The following is a 16529-nucleotide window of genomic DNA, read 5'->3' as shown; positions in this document are numbered from 1 at the left end:
TTCTCCCTTCTTCTGCAACTTTTTTCTCTTAATAGTCGCAAGTAGAAACTGAATATTCTCGTACAACAGAAAAAAATCAGAAGTAATGTAATGTGTTGTAATGTATTTGTATTGTATTTTCGGACAACTATACTGACTGAACGAAAATCGTCCGATCTGGTATCGAATGAGGAAAATTTTCGTGCTTGTCCGATCGAATAATATCGGATAAACTGTCATGATCGTTTCTCGAAAGTAGTGTACACACGATCCGAAAATCGTACGATTCTTCCTTGGATGACAGTTTTCGTACGATATTCGGATCGTGTTTATGGGCCACTGGGGTTGATTACCTAAACCTGGAGAGTGCAAAATCTGGTGCAGCTCTGAATAGAAACCAATCAGCTTTCAGGTGTTATTGCCAAAGCTTAATTGAAAAAGCTGAAGTTGAAAGCTGATTGGCTACCATGCACCACTGCACCAGATTCTGAGTGTTCCAGTTTTAGTAAATCAAGCCCATTATTACCCGCATTCATGTACAGTACACTGTGGCAAGATGCAGAAAGGCTGCTTTTTAATGCAACGCACTTTTACTTTTGCTGTCAATGAGGCACATAGAGGCTTTGGTGTGGAAAAATGAAGGTCCCCGGAGTGAACGAGACCTAATGGATTTGAAAAGCTAGAAATCCGCTTTAGTACAAAAGAAGATGCAGCAGGTGATCCTTGTTTAATGAAAATGACTAATCATCAGATGTTTTTATTGTTCAGAAAAGACTATGAATGCCCAGCTTAGCCTAATCACCGCAGCAAAAACATTAGCCGAGATTGTGGCTTCAATAAAATCAAATTTTTACTTACATTGTATACATTCCAATTTCAAAATGATTTAATTAACATTCTAATTTTAAAGCTACAATACACATTTCATTTTAGTCATAATTTAGAAGCTAAATTTTTTAGTTTTGTACAGCATGGGGAACGGCTCTGTGGACCCATTGGGGGGATGTTTCATCATTTCTTGTCACCGGGACAATTTCATGCTCCCAACTTTGTGGGAACAGTTTGAGGATGGCCCCTTCCTGTTCCAACATGACTATACACCAGTGCACAAATCAAGCTCCATAAAGACATGGAAGAGTGAGTTTGGAGTGGAGGAACTTGACTGGCCTACACAGAGTCCTGACCTCAACCCGACAGAACACCTTTGGGATGAATAAGAGTGGAGACTGAGCCAGGCCTTCTCAACCAAAATCAGTGCCTGACCTCACAAATGTGCTTCTGGAAGAATGGTTAAACATTCCCAAAGACACACTTCTAAACCTTGTGGACAGTCTTCCCAGAAGAGTTGATGCTGTTATAGCTGCAAAGGGTGAGCCAACTCAATATTGAACCCTACGGACTAATACTGGGATGCCATTAAAATTCATGTGCGTGTAAAGGCAGGCGTCACAATACTTTTGGTAATATAGTGTATAAAGTTTGACAGTTCTAATTCCTTTTTTTTGGGCAAAAAAATCTATCATTTTTACATGTAGGAGAAATGTCGGAATTGGCCTGGTAGGCAAGTGGTTAAGCCACCACTGCAGCGCCTTTAGTGACCATATTAGAAACATGTTTTTTCTATAGTAACCTATTACATCTCGCTGATAATTCCGTCCAGATTCTAGGGGAAAGCAGAACAGCCAATTACTACAACCAAACAATTAGAAGAGAACACACGGACATAGAGACATTGCTTACATGCAGCATTGCCAAATGCAGATGAATAATGAGGGCATGTAAAAGCCATCAGACTATGGGCTGGAAGACTTACAGTGTCCTGATCCTCCCTTGTGCAGCAGCTTTTATTGTTAAAGAGCTTTCAGGAGCCTTGCCCACCACCAAGACACTCACGTCCCCATGTATCAGACTCCAGGCCATCTGTCAGGCCTGACATTACAGCACTAAAGGGAATGCTTGTCATAGCTGGGAAAGTTGCTTGATGCTGGAAGAGGATATTTTTTCCTACCTCTGTAATTAAAAGGTAATGGATTTGTCACACAAGAGATATTGTCAAGTGATGTATATTGCTTATGACAGTGGTAAATAAAAGGCATCTGCAGAACAAAGTCAAGGAGATCAGTCGGTCTAGGCTTGTTCTTTTACTCGGCTGAGATAGAGATCATCTACCTCTTGACCCAATGCTTTTGTCTACTATTGCCACCAGACATACAGTAGGTACTTCAGCTATTGCTGGTATCAGCTATTGTTGTACGCTGTATAGTACCTGATACAAAAGCAGGGAATTCAAAGTGCATGTCCTTTCTGATGAATACGATGATAAAGAAGACAAGCTAAGCTCTTTCAATATGTACTTACTATTTGCATTGAATATTCCAGCCAGCAAGGTGAAGATATATATATCCAAATTACACAGTCTCCCATTCATTATATCATATAGTATGTCGTCTGAGAGTGTTATACTGTACATCCATTAAAGTGTTACTAAACACACACTGTTTAATGTACATTGTTCCTTCTATTTCTGTATGTGGATGATGGCACTGTAATTATTTTAATTAAAAAACCCATCCAAGTACCCTGTTCCTAATCAATATACACATGACCCAGCTCTTTCCCAGCCTGTCTGCAGGGAAACATAAGCAGGAGGTGCTTCTAGTCCTTTGCTGCTGGTCAAACGTTAACAAAAAAAAAAAAAAAAAAAACAAGCTTTGGAATACAAAGTAAAAATGAAAAAAATAATACCAATAAACAGTTTTAACCACATGCCGACCAGCGCACAACGATATACGTCGGCACAATGAAACGGCTAGGCAAATGGACATACAGGTACGTCCCCTTTAACCACTTGTCGCCCGCCATATAGCAAAATGACGGTGGCAAAGTGGTTTTAATATCCTGACCGGACGTCATATGACGTGATCAGGATATTAAGCCGCTGCGCGCCCCCGGGGGCACGCATCGCGGCGATCGTTGTTGCGAGGAGTCAGTCTGACACACCACAACTACGATCTCGGTAAAGAGTCTGCGACGGAGGCTCTTTACCACGTGATCAGTCGTGTCCAATCACGGTTGATCACTGTGTAAATAGGAAGAGCCGGTGATCGGCTTTTCCTCACTCGCGTCTGTCATACGCGAGTAGAGGAGAGCGGATCGGCTGCTCCTCTGACAGGGGGGGGTCTGTGCTGATCAATTATCAGCACAGCCCCCCCGAGGATGCCCACACTGGACTGCCAGGGACACCACCAGACCACCAGGGATGTCCAGCACCAGGTATGCCCCCCTAGACCACCAGGGATGCCAGTCAGTGCCCATAATGAATGCCAATCAGTGCCCATAATGGATGCCAATCAGTGCCCACAATGGGCATCACTGATTGGCATGCATTATTGTTTGGCACTGATTGGCATCCATCCCTTCAATACTTTACATTACAATGCCGCCTATCAGTGCCCATCCATGCCGCCTATCAGTGCCCATCCTTGCTGCCTATCAGTGCCCATCCTATCCGCCTATCAGTGCCCATCCATGCTGCCTATCAGTGCCCATCCATGTCGCCTATCAGTGCCCATCCATGCCCATCCGTGCCGCCTATCCATGCCCATCCGTGTCGCCTATCCATGCCCATGTGTGCCCCCTATCCATGCGGCCCATCCATGCCACCTATCCATGACAATCTGTGCCACCTATCAGTGCCTATTTGTGCCACCTATCAGTGTCTGTGTCGCATATCAGTGCCACTTCATTGGTGCCACCTCATCGGTGCCCATCAGTGCCGCCTTAGCAGTGCCCGTCACTGCAGCCCTGCCAGTGCCAATCAGTGAAGGAGAAAACTTACTTATTTACAAAGTTTTGTAACTGAAACAAAAAAAACATGTTTTTTTTTCAAGATTTTCGGTCTTTTTTTATTTGTTTAGCAGAAAATAAAAATCCCAGAGGCGATCAAATACCACCAAAAGAAAGCTCTATTTGTGGGAACAAAATGATAAAAATTTAGTTTGGGTACAGCGTAACATGACCGCGCAATTGTCAATCAAAGTGCGACAGCGCTAAAAGCTCAAAATTGGTCTGGGCAGGAAGGTGTAACAGTGCCCTGTATTGAAGGGGTTAAGATGTGGCATTGTGGGCACGCACACGTGCTCCATGACCGTGGGTCCTGCAGACTCGACATCCACTGGGAGCCCGTGATCGTGGATGTCAAAAAAAAAAATTCATATATTTTTGGGGGATATTTATTATAGCAAAAAGTAAAAAATAATGTGTTTTTTATTTTCAAAATTGTTGCTGTTTTTTTGTTTATAGCGCAAAAAATAAAAACCGCAGAGATGATCAAATACCACCAAAAGAAAGCTCTATTTGTGGGAAAAAAGGAAAAAAAGGACTTCAATTTTTTTTGTTTGCAACGACCGCACAATTGTCACATAAAGCGACGCAGTGCTGAATCACAAAAAGTGCTCTGGTCAGGAAGGTGGTAAAATCTTCCGGGGCTGAATCGGCACTGTAATTATTTTAATTAAAAAAAAACATCCAAGTATCCTTTTCCTAATCGATATACACAAGACCCAGCTCTTTGCCAGCCTGTCTGCAGGGAAACATAAGCAGGAGGAGCTTCTAGTCCTTTGCTGCTGATCAAACATTAAAAAAGAAGTAAAAAAATAAAAATAACAGCCATTGGAATACAAAGTAAAAATTAAAAAGATAATATCAATGAACTGTTTTAAAATGTCATACAAATTTATATTTTTTTGGCAATAACATAGTTTGAGTGGATTTCTTCCAGTTACACACCTTTCCTGCCTGTATCTTGGAATAAGAGGGAGGTGAAGCCAACATTAATATACATGTAATAACCTGCCCCCATTGTGTTTAGCTGGTTAGTGGGCATGGAGGAGGAAGTAGGGCGTGGGCTGTCATACTACTATGTAGACACCCACATGTGTGACTCTATCCAGAGATATGCAATTAGTGGACCTCCAGCTGTTGCAAAACTACAAGTCCCATCATGCCTCTGCCTCTGATTGTCCTGTTTGTGGCTGTCAGAGTCTTGCTATGCCTCATGGGACTTCTGCAACAGCTGGAGGTCCGCTAATTGCCTGTTCTAAGTAATGGGGAGGAAATGCTAAGCAGAGAAACTTACTGACAACTGAGCACGTGCAGAGTTGCCACCACAGCTACAAAATCCCTAGCTGAATTGGGAAAATGAAGAGATGGTGGAGATAGAGAGCAGCAGGATCAACCAGGATTTTTGCAAAATACAGAAAACGAATCCCATAGTGACTTATGAACAGCATGTAATACACCATATGTTGATAGTTTTTTTTATGATGTGGGTTTAGTGAAACTTCAAGGACAAACTCCCCTTTTCCTCTGTGTTCAAACTGAGAAGAGGGAACTAAGTTTTCTAGTTAGGGTGGCTTGCCAGGGTGAACTGTTTTCCCAGCTTGCCCACCTACTTCTATGTCATCCTTCAATATTGTACTAGCCCCTTCAATGTGTGTGTGACTTATTCAATACATATATTTTTTCACTATTATTAGAGCTGCTACATTATTTTATTTGATTTCCTCTATGTGTATCGCATAGTTTTAGCAGCTGTTTTGCTGTATTTTTTATTTCTATTTTTCTATGCAGTTTAGCGCTGTATTCCGTTTTCACTTGAATGTGTGTGTGCCTGTCTTTTCTAATCATGCCACGCATGCCAGAGGAGCTTTTATTTTATGTTAATTTAATGTGGTTATTAACCTCAGACATGAAATATGAATATGAAAGCATTTCCCTCTTTAGTGTAAACTTGTCTCCAGAATCCTTGATGTCAGAAACGTCTTACAAGTTTTCCTGACATCAAAAAAAAAAAGGTGACAGGGAAGGGATCTACAGCACACAGCCTGTGATTACCTTTATAAGCAGTTAAAGTAGAAATGTTGTTCCTTTTGGGATAAAGGTTTTACATAAATAAATACAATCTGAAAACTATAAGCAACCCTGCCAGTAGTAAATGGTGTCTCAACCCTGTAACTTTTACATCTGCAAGACAGCTTGTTCTGTTGAAAAACAACAGACTTACTGACTAGATTACCAGGTGAAAATAAAGGAAAGAAAGCCTTAAAAAAGAAAAAAAGAAATCAAATGCAGCCATCACATCTAAGAATTAGTAAGCTGCAAAATAATAAATGTTTGCTTTGAATAGATAGCACAGCAGATCCCAATGAAACCAGATGGTGGTCATGTTCATCAGTGACGGCCGGATCAAGAGCGAGCAGCCATGCACATTGTCAGCTGCTGGCCATTAATGGGGGGTGATTTTTTTACCATATCATGCTGAGGAATGTTTATAAAGAAATTTCAGGTGGGAGCTGAATTTATCAGATTCATTTTTACATTAAACTAACATAAATACCCAAATGTGTCTTAAATGCAGCCATACTGCATCACCTAATTGGCAGCATCATGACTTGGAGATGGAAGGTCACTTCCAAGACTCTATTGCTTTATACCAGGGATATGCAATTAGTGGACCTCCAGCTGTTATAGAACTACAAGTCCCATGAGGCATAGCAAGATTCTGACAGCCACAAGCATGACACCCAGAGGCAGAGGAATGATGGGACTTGTAGTTTTGCAACAGCTGAAGGTCCGCTAATTGAATATCCCTGCTTTATACAATGTTATCAGACTCCATTCCTAAGCACACTTATAGGAGGGTAACAGAGGAACTACGTCCTCGGGGTGCCTCTGCTTCATTACTGTCCAATCAGCAGGCACGGGTTGCAATGTATTGTGTAACTGCAGTAGAAAAAACAAAGTCACAGATTTTTGTACATTAATGGTCAGTTCTGTTGTAGAAATGTCCTTATTAAGGTAGATTTTAACCCTCCCTCCTCCTTTTTTTTCAAACCCATACCTGGTGCTGAGTTCTGCACATCTCAGATACTCATCCACCAGCAGATCCAGCATTGTCCAGCTAAGATTCTCGTCCCTTCTGGCAGTGCTCAGTCCTGCATCACCATGTTTTGGTGTGATGTCATCGAGGCTGTTCCTGGTTCACCCGGCACACCTCCCCGATGATGCCCCACTAGGCCAGCCTTCTCCAACCATAATGAAAGGCTTTGTGACATGCATATCCCAGAAGGCAAAGGGAGGACAGTACACATCATTCAACTAGGCAAATGGCGTGCAAGGGGGGTGGGGCTGGGAAAAAAAAAACGCTAGAGAGAAAAAAAAGAAAAGAACGCAATCCATGCAGAGAACTGGATGAGAGGTGGAGAGGAGGATCATTCGTTAGAGGATAAAGATCCACTGTAAGTACTAAAAAGCTGCACTGCGGAGATTCTCTAAAAGCTCTTCCATCAGACTGTGGTCTTTTAAGTTAATATTTATTAAAGAAAATATTTCAAATGCAGCAAAATATTATAACTAAACCCAGTAACACATCAAAACTCACTTACATTGCTTTTAGAGAGCTGTCACACCCGCTTAGCAGTATAGAACCCCTGATAATTATTCTAAAATATTGACAATGATGTCTAGGTTGTGGTCTGTGAGAGGAGAATAATGATTTATGGATCCTGCCAACGTTGTGGGTAAAATTCTGTGAGGTATCAAAGCTGCCTGGTAATCAATTTTCATGTGCATTTTACTTGAATTCTTCCAGGGCAGCGGAACCATATTGTTTATAGAGGCATCTAACGCTGGCTACACACAGTCTAGGCTTTTATCAACCCCAAAGAAAGATCCAATATCCGCTTCACCTAACAACTGATGACCACTAGTGAAGGAACTGATAAAATCCTGAGCGGAATGAGTTTTCATCACATTTTGGGAAGATATCTTTTAGATCTTATCCTCTTGCTATGAAAGGACTGAACAGAGCAAAAAAAAAAAACAACCTAATATTCCTTAAAATACTGCCCACTAAGCAAATGCGCTCAGACGTTTCTTGTCTTCACACTTTACTTTTATTGGACTTTAACAGATTACAAGTGTTACCGCTTTTTTAATTTTTGGCCTGGATATTTAACTAGTTCAGCTCCCATGCCCATATACCCCTTAGACTAGAGCAGGGGTCTCCAAAGGTTTCAGTATGAGGGCCACATCGCATATTTTACACATACTCGCACATAATCACTTATTTATATAACATGTCAGATGTAAGAGTGAATCTGAGGAGGGCACAGATGTAAAGGAGGAATTTGTGGAGGACACAGATGTAAAAGGGGGGGCTTACATCAGAGTCTACCCGACATCTGTGTTCCAATAAGAGTCCCCCCCCCCGATTTGTGTCCCCATCAGAGTCTCCTCTACATCTGTGTCCCTAACAGAGTCTGCCCCACACCTGTGTCCACACCAGAGTATCCCCAAATCTTTGTCCCCATCAGTATATCCATCAGTCTGCCCCACATCTTGTCCTATCAGAGTTGTTTTCCACATCTGTGTCCCCATCAGAGGTTCCCCTACTTTTATGTCCCTATCAGTTTTCCTCACATCTTTGTCCACATCTGAGTCCCCATCAGAGTTTCCCCCACATCTCTGTCCACATATGTGTTTCCAGAGTCTCCTCCACTGCTGTGTCTTTATTAGCATTTCCCCTACATCCGTGTCCCCATCAGTCTCTCCCACATCTGTGTCTCCATCAGAGTCTCCCCCACATCTGTGTCCACATCAGAATTTGCCCCCACATCTGTGTCTCCATCAGAGTTCCCCCCACATCTGTGTCCCCTTTAGAGTCTCCCCCATATTCTGTGTCCCCAATCAGAGTCTCCCGCACATCTATATCCCCATCAGTCACCCCCACATCTGTGCCGCAATCAGTTGCATCCACATCTGTGTCCCCATCAGTGTCATCTCACATGGGTCCCCATCAGAGTCACCCCCACATCTATATCCCCATCAGTCTCCCCCACATCTGTGCCCCAATCAGTTGCATCCACATCCGTGTCCCCATCAGTGTCACCCCACATGGGTCCCCATCAGAGTCACCACACATGGGTCCCCATCAGAGTCACCCGCACATCTGCTTCCCCATCAGTCACCCCCACTTCTGCGTCTCCATCAGTCACCCCCATATCTGTGTTCCCATCAGGAATGAAACAACTGAGGATGAGCCACTTTCGGGTCACCCATCAGCAAGCAGGACCCCAGACATGATCGAGCGTGTGCGACAAATGCTGGGATGAGATCAGCGACTGACTCTACGATTGATGGCGGAGGAATTAGGCATTAGCAAGGACACGCACCATCGTCCGCTAAGATTTGGGTAAGCAGAAGATCTGTTTCCAGGTTAATGCTGCACATGCGACAGATAAACAGAAAGAAAATAGATGGAAACCTCCGGAGATTTCATTACCATGTATGACCAAGATCCATTCTTTCTGCAGACCATCATCACAGGGGATGAGACCTGGCGCTACCAGTTCGATCTGGAATCTAAGCAGCAATCAATGGAATAGCATTCACCGTCTTCCCCACAACCCAAAAAAAGTCATCAAAAAAAAGTCCAAGGTCAAGACAATGTTGATTGCCTTCTTACATATGGCGGCGATCCAAGAACATATGACAGTGGTTCTGTGATAGATACCTAAAGATGCCTTTGCTGACAGTTTCCAGAAGCTTTATGAACATTGTCAAAAGTGTGTTTTGAAGGATGGCGATTATTTCGAAGGCCAATAAAGGTAATTTGTTTGCATCTTCTGTTTTGCTTGTTTTGTGATACCATTCACCAAAAGTTTTAGACATACCTCGTAGATAAATAATAACTAATTGGGGAAGGGGAAGAACGGGTTCATTTGGAATAGATTTTAATATTTTATCAAATCTTTTTTTACTTACAGGCATACCCCACATTTAAGTACGCATTGGGGTTTATTTACTAAAGCTGAAGAGTGTAAAATCAGGCTCACTTCTGCACAGAAACAATGAACTTCCAGGTTTTATTACCAAAGCTTAATTGAACAAGCTGGGGTTAGAAGCTCATTGGTTTCTATGCAGAAGTAAACCTGATTTTGCACTTTCCAGCTTTAGTAAATAAACCCCATTGTGTACTTAAAAGTGGGGTATGCCTGTATAAGGTTGTTTAAAGTGGTTGTAAAAGCACACATTTTGTTTCTTAAAATATTGAACATGTTATACTTGCCTGCTTTGTGCAATGGCATCTTTTTCTGGGGTCCCCCACTGGCACTGTCTGCTCCTCTTCTCTGAGTACCCCCTCAGCAAGCTGGGTGCTGAGGGGGCACTCGTGTGCAGAAAATGCATTAAGGTAAAAAACCTTATGCCTTTAGAACCGCTTTAATGGACATCAAATGCGGATTACAATTTGGCTGCTGAATTTGCAGATGAATGGAAGGGTAAATACAATATAACAATAATGTTAAATTGGATTTGTGAATGACACTTCTGGACAAAGTATATAAACCTCTGCCACTGCTGTAATACTCAGCAAGTCCATCTTCCAGGGGTATCGGCCAGGTATGGTATATTCATTGTTACACTGATCCAAGCTGAACTAATTAAACTATGTATGAAATATCCATACCTGGAATTCATCTTTTATATGACATAAAAATAGAAATAGAATCCTACAGCCATGCATTTAGGAGTATTACCATTATATTATTAAATTACTGTTGATGATGAGAAGAATTTGTTTCCTGTCTGTTTTTGTTTTGCAATTTCTGCACTTTTCTTTGTGAATAGAAGTCCCCTGATCTACACACTGCATGGTGCTATAGAGAACAGACACCTGCTTCACTCTATAAAAACATGTTACGTTTTTACATATCAAAAGACTGGGGAAGCTAATGATACTTCATGGAACCTACTTAAGTCTTTGTTAATGAGGTATGACTTCGCCACATGTCCACCAGCTGTGCACAACGCAGAGGCTGGGGACTGTGTATGTACAATCGCAGTGTTCCACAATGCCAGAGAAGCATGAAACGCTACAGCCATACAATATGCTCCAGTCGAAGGCACGCTATAGGAAAACACAGGTGAGAACATGAGCCATTCATTTCTATTATCTAAAAGGGTGACGAGTGATTGCAGACAACCAACAGCTGGAGTTCCAGCGCTCCTTCTTCTATAGAATAGGATATGTTACCAATTATACAAAGAACTGCTAGCCGTCTGTAAATGTATTAGCAACAAAATACTAAGTCAAATTTAAAAGTCATGTCGCCTTATGCCGTGTACACACGACCGGACTTTCCGGCAGACTAGGCCTGACGGTCTTCCCGATGGACTTTTCAGCGGAGTTCAGACGGACTTCCGAACGAACGGAATTGGCCACACAAGGACTAAGTCTGTTCATTTTGAACGTGATGACGTAAGATGGGACTAAAAAAGGAAGTTCAATAGCCAATAGCTTCCTTTGCGTCTGTCGGACCAGCATGCAGACGAACGGTTTTCCCGATAGGAATCCCAGATTTGAAACATGTTCTATTTCTAGGTCTGTCAGATTTTTATAACGAAAAACGATCGTATTAGCCCACACACGTTCGGATTGTCTGGCGGACTGATCCCGTTGGAGCTAGTCTGCCGGAAAGTCTGGTCATGTTTACTAGTTAAGACTGGTTAAATCTTTAGACTGCTTCCTCTGGTCCAGCTCAGAAAATGAACCAGTTGTGGACACGGGTCACTATTCAGGTCAAAAAAACTGCAAAGTACACAGGGTTTATGTACTGTAGTAAACCTTGTCCTTTTGCCCCTCTATGCTCCCCATAGCACTTTCCAGCAATTCTTAGATGTCAAATGATAGCTGAGAATTGCTGTAGAAATAGAGCAGCTGTAGGTGATCAAAAAATGGATCACCTTACACAGTGTTTACAAACATTGTTCAGACATGACATATCGTGATACAAAGTAACATTGTTACTTTTGTATCTACTCTGTTTCCTTCATCTGCAGATCAAAGGGCTCAACTTTGATCTGCATATGATATCAGTTAAAGCAAACCGACAAGTGTGAAAAAAAAAGGGTTTATCAATAATATTTCAGTATATTCCTGCCACATCAGTGAAAGAGCTACATTTTTCCTAGTTGCTGTCTATATCTTATTAAAGTAGATCATGTGTATCATACTCAAAATCTATTTTTTTTAATAAAATACCAATTTTTCATTCTCAGTTGTATCTCAGGCCTACTGATCTCCTGCAGTCTCTTTGCTACCACTTTCTATCTACATGTATAAACTATAGTGATGACTGCAGTCACTGCCATATCCATGGTATGGCAGCTATGGCACATGCCCTTGGCACCACTTGAAGGACTTGAAGGGGGGTGCTTCAGCTATGCCAGTCAGCAGCCTTGGTGTCTCTCTTTGCTTCTAAGTACCCCCCTTCCAGTATTCTCCAGTGCAGCCAAATTCCTCTCTCGGGTCTCTGTGCTGCCACTGTCATCCTTGGGTTTCTAGGACTGCCCTCATTCTGGAAACCAATTACATGCTTGCCCTAGCCAGCATTCAAGTCAGGAAGACAGGACGTCCACTGTCCAGACCTGCTCTACACCTCCCAGCTCTTGCTCTGCTTCTGCCCTCTCCTAGCTCCTGATGCCACATTAAAGGAAAGGTAAGGTAAGGGGTCTTCAATAAATCCATACAAAGAGAATATGTGCACAGTACAGTAACCTCTGCTGGCTCCTGACTGCTGCTGCTGCATTGAAGAAAGGGTAATGAGGGCTTCATTAAACCACTACAATGTGTAGTGATGGTGTGTGCAAAGTACAGAACACATTCAGCAAAGTAAAACAAACACTTTCCAATTTGAGAACTTCCATGGGTCAAGGCAGACTCTGTGCTATGATAAAGTACCCTATAGCGGTATGAAATGCATCAGAATTTTTGTCCCTGTGTCTTTGATTTCTCTGCAACTGTATGGATTTTACAATCTTTAATAAAGTTGTCACAACAAAGTGCGGCCATCCAGCTTTTTCTTCAATTCTTCAGACTCTGTGATGTGGTAGAACGTGTGGAAAGAGTGTAGAAAGAGAAGAAGCTGAAAAAAACTGACTTTGATCACATCACATCATAGACGCTGGACCATGCCTGCATAATCTATGTGAGTAAACAGCCAGTTGTGGTCTCCATCAAAATCACAACTGGGAGACAACAGATCTTTTCTCACTGTATAACAGGAAGTTTATGAACAAAGACCTTCATCCTAAGATCTCAAGGTGTTATTTTAACGAATGATGTCCAATAGATTTAAAAATAATTTTTACTTTTGAAGTTATATTGAAGTGGTTGTAAAGGCTGAAGATTTTTTAACTTCATACATTCTATCTAATCTAGCTAATTGGTTGGTTTGTATGAGGCCATAGCACAATGCTAAGCCTCATACACACGACCAACAAAACCGTGGACTTTTGTCCGAAGGGCGTTGGCCCAAACTTCTCTTGCATACACACGGCCACACAATTGTTAGCCAACAATTACGAACGTAGTAACTTACTATGTTGTTTTTCAGCAATTTGGCGCCACCCTTTGGGCTCCTTCTGCTAATTTTGTGTTAGTAGAAGTTTGGCGAGTGTTGATTCGCACTTTTCATTTCACACTTTTTATTTCGCACTTTTCAGTTTGTTTCTGAACAGCCATTTGTCAACCAGACATGTTGCGGAATCGGAGGAGATAACATGTTCTTTATTATTGGCCTTGGAGTTATTGCTTTGACATATTTTTTTTGGTCGAATAATGATTTGATTTTGTATATTTTCTATATTTTTGGATGCATAGAATGCACTTTTTGCTTAAGTTCTATAGGCAGATAGCATGTCTAATTTTAAATATATATTTTTTTAATGCACAATAAAAACATTGTAGAGAATAATTCTTGGCTATGTGTTTTACTTCAAATGACAGTTAAGGAGTAGGCAGTTACATTTTTAAAAATACAATGTAAAATTAACAAAGGACACCAACATTTGCAACAGTTGTATATTTGATCTTAAAAACTACAGGATAATGGTGTTGTGGTAACTTGCCCAAGTAAAAAAAAATAAAAAGCATAATAATATTATTCTTGATATCACTAGAAAAAAAAAACAAAGCCTTTGAAAATAAATTTGCAAAAACTCCATCAGTATCACCAGGAAAGCAGCTTCATTATCATCCCATGAAAGAAGAAGAGAATTGTGTGCTTCATTTTGAGTTTTCATAATTTGCCACGTCACGAATGTTAATTCTCCATTACAAACGCTAGTTTACAAGCTTCTGGCTGTGGATGTGGATGCGTGTTTGTACTTTGAACTTGTGTACACACGATCGGAAAATACGACAACAGACATTTGTCCGTGGAAAATGTATAAACCTGCCATCCAACATTTGTCCACGGAAAGTTGGCCAACAATTGTCCAATGGAGCATACACACGGTCGGATTTTCTGCCAACAGCCTGACATCCAACATTTCCCCTCGGAAAATCCGATCGTGTGTATGAGGCTTTACTGTATCCAGCACAGCAAATTATCCGCACTCATGCCTCTTGTTTCATTGCAGGCTCAGATCTGTCTGGACATTGCAGTCAGACAAGGACCTACAAACAGATTACTGTCATCCTAGACCTGCAATCTTTGTAAAAGATGCTTCACAGTACCCTAAACTGTGTCAGTAAAACTGATTGTTGATAATCTTTTTTCAAGGGTCACTGCCTTGACTCACAATCCAATCTGGAAATATCCCAGACCTCAGAATCAATTCATGCTGAAACCCCGTCCTCTGGAATATAAGAAAAACAGATCTCATTCCTAGGATTGTGCCAGTTGAGCAGCTGTTTTGGTAATTGAACCTGTAACCATGGGCCCAATTTCTATTTTATAAGTATGGATCGTTTGGCTCTATCCTAGAACGTGTTTTTTTCTATTTATTTTATTAAACAGTGATATATTTACTCAATTAACTAGACAGTTACAGGCTCTCCATCACATCCCAATGCTCTCATGTTTGGGTGACCTCATAGCAAACCATGCAGGTGATAAAAAGAAATAATGCAGTTACTGGTCCCTGAATGATGGAGTGAAGTGTTCCCCCCGCTGAACTGGAGGCACAGCACACATTAAGCAGAGAAATGTGCCATTACGGAGTAGCACATTCACAAGAAGTCTCATTTATCTTCAATCAATCCACACAGCCATCTACGCCCGACGCTACATGACTGTACCTTTTAAAGTGATATGGGAAAATAATATTCCGATATGGATTACTAGTAAATTATATTTACATTTATTTTTAATGCAGCCGGGAATGAAAAGGCCATTGGTTTTTCCACGTAGGTCAGTGTGATGGAAATTACAGCTTGTTTTATTGTAGCATTTCACCCTTCCCCCTTCTTCTAAAATTTTCATTTGGTGCTTACATGCGGATTTCAGAAACAGCTTCTCCAGGTTTCAGGCCTGGCCATGCTCTCAGACTTTGCAGTATAAACAGTGCCCTTGAGCCGAATGGTCAGTCCGCTCCTGGTCAGGCTGATTGTATCCAAGTTGTTCAATTGATCGACTTGGGTACAACCAGCATGTCAGGTTTTGTACACACAATCACTGCCAGAGGCTTTAACCGCTAGAAGTAATCATTGTGTTCTGCTGGCCAAAAAGGATCTCCTTCCATCCACCTGTGGGCAGAAGGAAAAAAAATTGAATTATCTATGGGCTGCTTTAGGTGCTTTGCTGCATTCAATGCCAGTGGCTTAAAACGTCTTCCAGAAGCTGTTCCAGGCAATAAGTCGCACTGCAGGTCTATCTGGTATCTGTTTACTTGAGTCCCTCTAAGCACAGTCAAAAATCCTAAGCCCTGATAAAGGGAGAGTGTTTGGCCCCTGAAACACATAGAATTATTTTATGCTACAAATCTATTTTACAATTAAAAAAACCTTGGATTTTTGGACATTTGTTAGGTGCTCTAATTGGATTGTATATATTTTGTTTTACGCGATAGGATCACTTTAAAGGAGAAGTGTGTGAAATTAAAAAAAAAGTAAGTATACATACTCATCTTTATGGCTGCAGCATCAGACCGAATCTGCAACTTGCCCCCCCTGCTGTTCTAAGACTGAGACCGTGAACATGACCATCAACATCATATGACTGCTGATCACTCAGTTCATGGTCTTCACTGAGCAGAGGACAGTGATTGTCAGTCATTATTGCTCTGTCCATCCAGTGCTCACTGGAGCACCAGGCTGTGGAGCGGGTAGGAGCAGCTGGCTCAGGCTCTCAGCGGTTTCCTTCCACTTTCACAATTATGTGCCACTTTGTGTTGGTCTATCACAGGGATATGCAATTAGCGCACCTCCAGCTGTTGCAAAACTACAAGTCCCATCATGCTTCTGCCTCTGGCTGTCATGCTTGTGGCTGTCAGAGTCTTGCAATGCGTCATGGGACTTGTAGTTTTGCAACAGCTGGAGGTCCGCTAATTGCATATCCCTGGTCTATCACATAAAATCCCAATAAAATACAGTTACGTTTTTGGTTGTAACATGACAAAATGTGGAAAATGTCAAGGGATATGAATACTTTTTCAAGGCACTGTATGTCAATATAAATCTGGAGTTAAATTGTAATTACAGGTCC

The 16529-nt window shown here is 41.6% G+C and overlaps 1 protein-coding gene and 1 long non-coding RNA gene across 4 annotated transcripts in view; one reads left to right on the top strand and one right to left on the bottom strand.

Moving 5' to 3' along the window:
- Positions 1 to 9809, top strand: part of LOC143990194 (uncharacterized) — a 56721-nt gene extending 46912 nt beyond the window's left edge. The window contains exons 2-3 of the long non-coding RNA XR_013277208.1: positions 9059 to 9232; positions 9354 to 9809. This is a non-coding gene — a long non-coding RNA (uncharacterized LOC143990194). The remainder of the gene's footprint in view (positions 1 to 9058; positions 9233 to 9353) is intronic.
- Positions 1 to 16529, bottom strand: part of PPM1L (protein phosphatase, Mg2+/Mn2+ dependent 1L) — a 367577-nt gene that overhangs the window by 203565 nt on the left and 147483 nt on the right. The window lies entirely within an intron of this gene.

Source organism: Lithobates pipiens, unplaced genomic scaffold (assembly GCF_037356315.1).
Source record: "Lithobates pipiens isolate NorthernLeopardFrog02 unplaced genomic scaffold, aLitPip1_a1.2 Scaffold_18, whole genome shotgun sequence".
Taxonomy (NCBI): domain Eukaryota; kingdom Metazoa; phylum Chordata; class Amphibia; order Anura; family Ranidae; genus Lithobates; species Lithobates pipiens.
The sequence above is the reverse complement of the archived record's forward strand: the minus strand, read 5'-3'. Positions and strand labels throughout refer to the sequence as shown.